The sequence below is a fragment of the Ipomoea nil genome, unplaced genomic scaffold, assembly GCF_001879475.1.
Source record: "Ipomoea nil cultivar Tokyo-kokei standard unplaced genomic scaffold, Asagao_1.1 scaffold3162, whole genome shotgun sequence".
In the NCBI taxonomy this organism is placed as follows: Eukaryota; Viridiplantae; Streptophyta; class Magnoliopsida; order Solanales; family Convolvulaceae; genus Ipomoea; species Ipomoea nil.
This window is the reverse complement of record NW_017619590.1, coordinates 511,585-517,584: the sequence shown is the minus strand read 5'-3', so window position 1 is coordinate 517,584 and position 6,000 is coordinate 511,585.

The following is a 6,000-nucleotide window of genomic DNA, read 5'->3' as shown; positions in this document are numbered from 1 at the left end:
CCGGAAGCAACTCAAAGGATAAAACGATATTCGTCAAAGCGTTTGGACCTGATCTAGGAGAAATTCCTGAATCCAGATCAACGAAACATAACAGTGGTATAGTACGGACAAACAAGCATCATTACAAACTCTATAATCCCGTATGTCATTATTGCAGGTTGTGTGGCCATACCAGACCCGAATGCTACTACTTCTACAAGGATCAAAGAATCGAGAAGTTCAGGCACAAGAACATCCAACCCTTTACACAACATATTTGGGTTAAAAAAACTGACTATATTTCTTTTGTCTCATTTCACTCTAAAAGTGTAGGAAGAGAAGAGAAATGGTACTTTGACAGCGGGTCTTCCCATCACATGACAAGAAATGCCAAATTCCTAAGTAACGTAGATGCAAGCAAAGGTGAAGTTACCTTTGGTGACTGTATTAAAGGTCAGGTCACTGTCATAGGCACGCTAAATGTAGTTGGCCTGCCAAAGCTAGAAAATGTATTGCTAGTCAGTGGACTTCACGCAAATCTTATAAGTATAAGTCAACTATGTGACCAAAACTGGAACGTGTACTTCACCAAAAACAACTGTAGTGTCCTGGACAAAAGAAATCAATGCGTTATGGAAGGTAAAAGGTCAATTGACAATTGCTATATTCTAACCAACAATATCTTCTGTTGCAGGACCAGCATAGATGAAGCTAAGTGATAAGTGCATTTTTGTCTATATTTTTACCCCCTCTTGGACCCATTTTATTTGTGAATTGCCTAAAAACTTGTGTTAATTGTGACTAATTTGTGTTGGTTTTATTTCAAGGTGCAATCATTCACAACAAGTGAGGAATTCAATGATTTGTGGGAAGATATGAGCAATTTTTGGATCAAGAGATCAATCAACTAATTTGTGTTGAAGCTTGTAATCTTGGATTTGAAGCTTGGATTCCAACATTTCAAGATTCCACCATTCATTTTCAATAGTGAAGCTTTCTTTTCCTTATCTCTTTCTTTTGCAATGTTTATGCTTTACACTTATGTTTTTGTGTTCTTTATGCTATTAAATCATGAGTAGTTAGTTTATGGACTTGATTTAGGGTTATATTTTCTATCTTGATGCTTGATTTGTGATTATTGTAAAAAAAGGGGAAGAACACTACCTAAGGTTCATGTGTTTATGAAGGTGTTGTGTTTGTATCTTGTTAATGTTTGATGTACACATTCATTAGCTTGTTTTTGGAGGATTCCTTGCCTCAACGAGAGTTGGGCGATGAATCCAAGCCACCCCTTGCATAGACCCGATTTCTTCCTACGAAAATAGGGGAAATTGGGGGCTTTAGATGCTTTGTGTGCTTGATGGACTTGGAATTGATTCACCACGAAAGTGGGGCAATTCCTTGTTCTAATCCTTGTTTATTAATCACGAGAATGGTTCGTAGAATAGGATACCTACGTGCATTCCCGCTTGATTCCTTGGTTACTTGTTCTCCCTAATCCCTTAGGTTGTTAAAGCATCTAGATGATAATGCTCCCTAACTTGAGTCCTATTCCTTTATTTTGTGTTTCCATCTTGTTCATATGTGTTTTTGTTATTTTGTTTAGTTACCGTAGCCTTAACCTTGTTATGATTTGCTTAGCTTCTTGTTGATTTTCTTATGCTAGTGCTTAGTTTCTTGTGATTGCATATTGCGTGCCATATCCCCCAATCCCTTGAGGACGACATTACACACTCACACACTCACAATCACTCATTTTTGCTACATCACTAAGCTATGACACAAAAAATTGGGGCATCTAAGATATAGACTTTTTGATAAACTTGTGAAAATAGAAGGTGTATGTGGTTTACCCAAGATGAAGGTCGAGTCAACCATATGTGGTGCCTACCAGGCTGGGAAACAGACCAAATCATCTCATCCAGCACAATAGCAAATAAGCACAAGTCACTGCCTAGAACTGATCCACATGGATCTCATTGGTCCAACTCAAACAGAGAGTTTTGGAGGTAAGAAATACATTCTGGTATGTGTGAATGACTTTTCATTTTTTGTGGGTAATCTTTCTCAGGGAAAAGTCCGAAGCACTTGAAGCGTTCAAAACACTAGGACTAAAACTCCGAAAGGAAAGAAACGAACCCACTTTTCGAATTCGAAGCGACCACGGTCAAGAATTCGACAACAAGTTGTTCGACGACATTTGCAATCAATCAGGAATTACCCATGAGTACTCAGCACCAAAGACACCTCAACGAAACGGAGTCGTTGAACGAAAAACCGCACCATTCAAGAAATGGGATGGGTACTGCTAAACGCCAAAGGATTACTGCAGAAATTCTGGGTAGAGGCTGTAAACATCGCATGTCACATCATCAACCGAGTCTATCTTCGTCCATGCACAAATCAAACACCATATGAATTATGGAAAGGTAAGAAACCGAACATTAAATACTTTCCTATTTTTGGCTCACGATGTTTTGTTTTGAAGGATAGAAATCCTGTTGCAAAATTTGAACCAAAAACCGACGAGGGGATCTTTCTCGGTTATTCAACAAACAGCAGGGCATAACGTGTATACAACAAGGTGACCAAAACCATCATGGAGTCCACCAATGTTGTAATCGATGATCAACCGAGTGCGATTGTCGAAGTTTCACAACCTGAGTCAATGACAGAACCTAATGCAAACCGCCCTAAAACTCCTGATCCAGAAACTTTTGAACCAGATCCAGAGTCACCTACACCATCACCCACACCAACTCAACCTGACGCAGAACCAGAATCAGAATCGGACAATGATCAAGATGACATTGACATCCCAACTCGTATCCAGAAAGATCATCTAATACAAATTGTCATTGGAGATCCCAGTTCAGGCATGAAAACTAGAGGGAAACCAAAACGCGACTATCTTCAACTGGCCGGTTACGCCTGTTAATACTTCACAGTTCGGACCAAAGAATATCAAAGAAGCCCTGACAAATGAACACTAGATTAAGGCCATGCAAGAAGAACTGGGGCAATTCGAAAGAAACAAGGTATGATCTCTAATTCCTAAACTTAATAATGTAAATGTTGTAGGTACCAAGTGGATTTTTCGCAACAAAACTGACGCAGCCGGCAATATCGCTCGAAATAAATCCAGCCTTGTAGGTCAAGGTTATTCCCAAATCGAGGGAATCGACTACGACCAAACGTTTTCCCCTATCTCTCGTCTAGAATCAATCCGGCTATTTCTCGTTATTGCCTGCGCTCTAAAAATTAAGCTCTTTCCGATGGACGTTAAAATAACTTTTTTAAACGGCTATCTCACGAAAGATATATATGTAGCTCAACCAAAAGGGTTTATAGACTCACATCATCCGGACCATGTATACAAGCTACAAAAAGCGCTATACGGACTAAAACAGGCCCCGATAGCCTGGTATGAAACACTTGCTCAATACCTTCTTCAGAACAATTACAAACGAGGAGGATCAGACAAAATCTTGTTCATAAAACGATCAGGTAAACACATAACTATTGCACAAGTTTATGTTGAAGACATTGTTTTTGGATCCACACAAACAGGTGAAACGGACCAACTGGTCAAAGTCATGCAACAAGAGTTTGAAATGAGCATGATAGGTAAGCTGACATACTTTCTCAGACTACAAGTAAATCAGTCAAAAGAAGGGATCTTTATATCACAAGAAAAATACGCGAAAAATCTTCTATCAAAATTTGGTCTTAAATCGGCCAAAGATGCCTGAACATGCCTATCTCAACGACAACCAAATTGTCCAAAGACGAAAAAGGAGCCTCTGTCGACTCCACCCTGTACAGATGGATGATAGACAATCTATTATACTTAACTGCTAGTAGACCAGACATTATGGTAAGTGTCGGGATGTGTGCATGTTACCAAGCGAACCCAAAAGAGTCACACTTGAAGGCGGTAAAACGTATTATAAAATACGTTAAAGGTACAATTAACTATGGTATTTGGTATTCAAATGACACTAATCACAATCTTATAGGGTCTAGCGATGCTGATTGGGCCGGAAATGCCGATGACAGAAAAAACACGTCTGGCAGGTGCTTCTTTATCGGAAAAAATCTAGTAGTCTGGCTTAGTAAAAAGCAGAATTCAATCTCACTTAGCACTGTCGAAGCTGAGTACATAGCTGCGGGTAGTTGCTGTACACAGCTACTTTGGATGCGTCAAATGTTCTTCGACTACGGTTTAGATAAAAAAAAATATGATACTTTTTTGTGACAACACCAGTGCAATCAACATCTCCAAAAACCCGGTTCAACATTTCAGGACAAAGCACATTGACATTCGTCATCACTTTATTTGTGAACTAGTCGAAGAAAAAGAACTAACTTTAGAGTATATTTCCACCGACAAAAATCTAGCAGACTTATTCACAAAACCACTGGACAAATCGAGATTTGAATTACTTAGAGCTGCTCTTGGAGTCTGCAATCCCACGACTTAAGTTCTTCGACCAGACCAGAATCAGATACAATTCGTGCGTGTGTTTGCTTTTCGGTCGTATGGTATTTCAAAACCCATCTTACCTTAAATAATTAATTCCATTTAAACACCAATTCTACTTAAATCTTGCCATACAGATTTAGTTTCAAACAAACTCCTCCATCCTCTCCTAATTTAACCCCACTACTTAGCTAGTTATATCACCCATTCATATCACCCATGGGTAATAACGTTACAAGTATTGTATGAAAGGTAGAAAATGCTTGAATAGGACACCGGGGGTGTTTTTATACCCCCGACCGGACCGAGCCCAGGCCACGCGGGAGGAGCCGCAGGACTCGCTCCATGCGAGGACACGGTCCTTGGCCGAGCACGGAGCTCGGCCAAGGTGCCGGCCATGGCCATGGGGCCAAGCCCACGAGGCCGAGCCCGTGGAGGTCGGCTCGACGGCGAGCCGACCTCATGCCAAGCCGACCCCGGGGTTGTTGGCCGACCCTGGGGTGGTTGACCCCGCGTAGGCCAACCCCGTGGTGGTCGGCCTACGTAGGCCGACCCCGGGGTGCCGAGCCCATGTTGGCCGACCCCGAGGTGCCGTGCCCATGTTGGCGGACCCCGGGGTGGTTCGTCACTCCGTGTGAATAGTAGCCGGGGACCCCGTGATAGTAGCCGAGGACCCCGTGGTAGTAGTCGAGGTCCCCGGGGAGGTAGACCCCTCCAAGGTCTGTCCGGCCGCTTGTGTAGTCCACTCGTTGTCGGGTGTGATCCGCTCCATATTTCTTCATTCCAGGTCCGCTCCGTAATTATTCCATCAAAATTGTCAAAGGGGGAGATTGTAAGTGTACAAATATAGTTCACATTAAACCTTGGTTGACTAAATTTATTTAGTTTATTTCAATTAAGATTTAAGCTAGATTAAAAGAACTCTTTGGACCACTTCCAATCATACATTATTAATCTGCATGGACACAAATTAATTGTTGATTGAGAATGAGAAGTCAGTGCGCTGCGTGTTATGTGGCATTGAAATAAAACTTGTGGCTTTGGTTTAATGGAGATTTTGAGATGCTCATTATGAGGATCAATGTAATGCATATGTTTTGTTATAAAAGGAAGCCACACCAAAGAGGAAAGTTGCTGATTTTGAGAACTACTATTCTAAGTGAAAGGATTCTCTACAAAGTTATTAAATTAATATGTTCGTATTATATATTTTATTAAGGGTTTTAATTCTAAGCTACATAGCCTGTACCCGGTTCTGCTGAAGCTTATCTTGAAAATTGTTATGGCATGCACGGTTCAGTCCTGAATAGGTGTTAGGAAGAGTTATAGTGTTAAAGGCTGAGAGCCATTTGTATACCTCTTGTAATACTCCTTGGTGAACATCTATAGTGGATTGTGCAGACGTGGATTGCCCGCAGACGTAGGAGATGCACTCCGAACTGTGTAACAATTCTCTTGTGTTCTTATTTTATTTTTCGCTTTCTATTTCAGTTATTTACATTTGATTAAATAATCTAACTTATGAACATGATTATTGC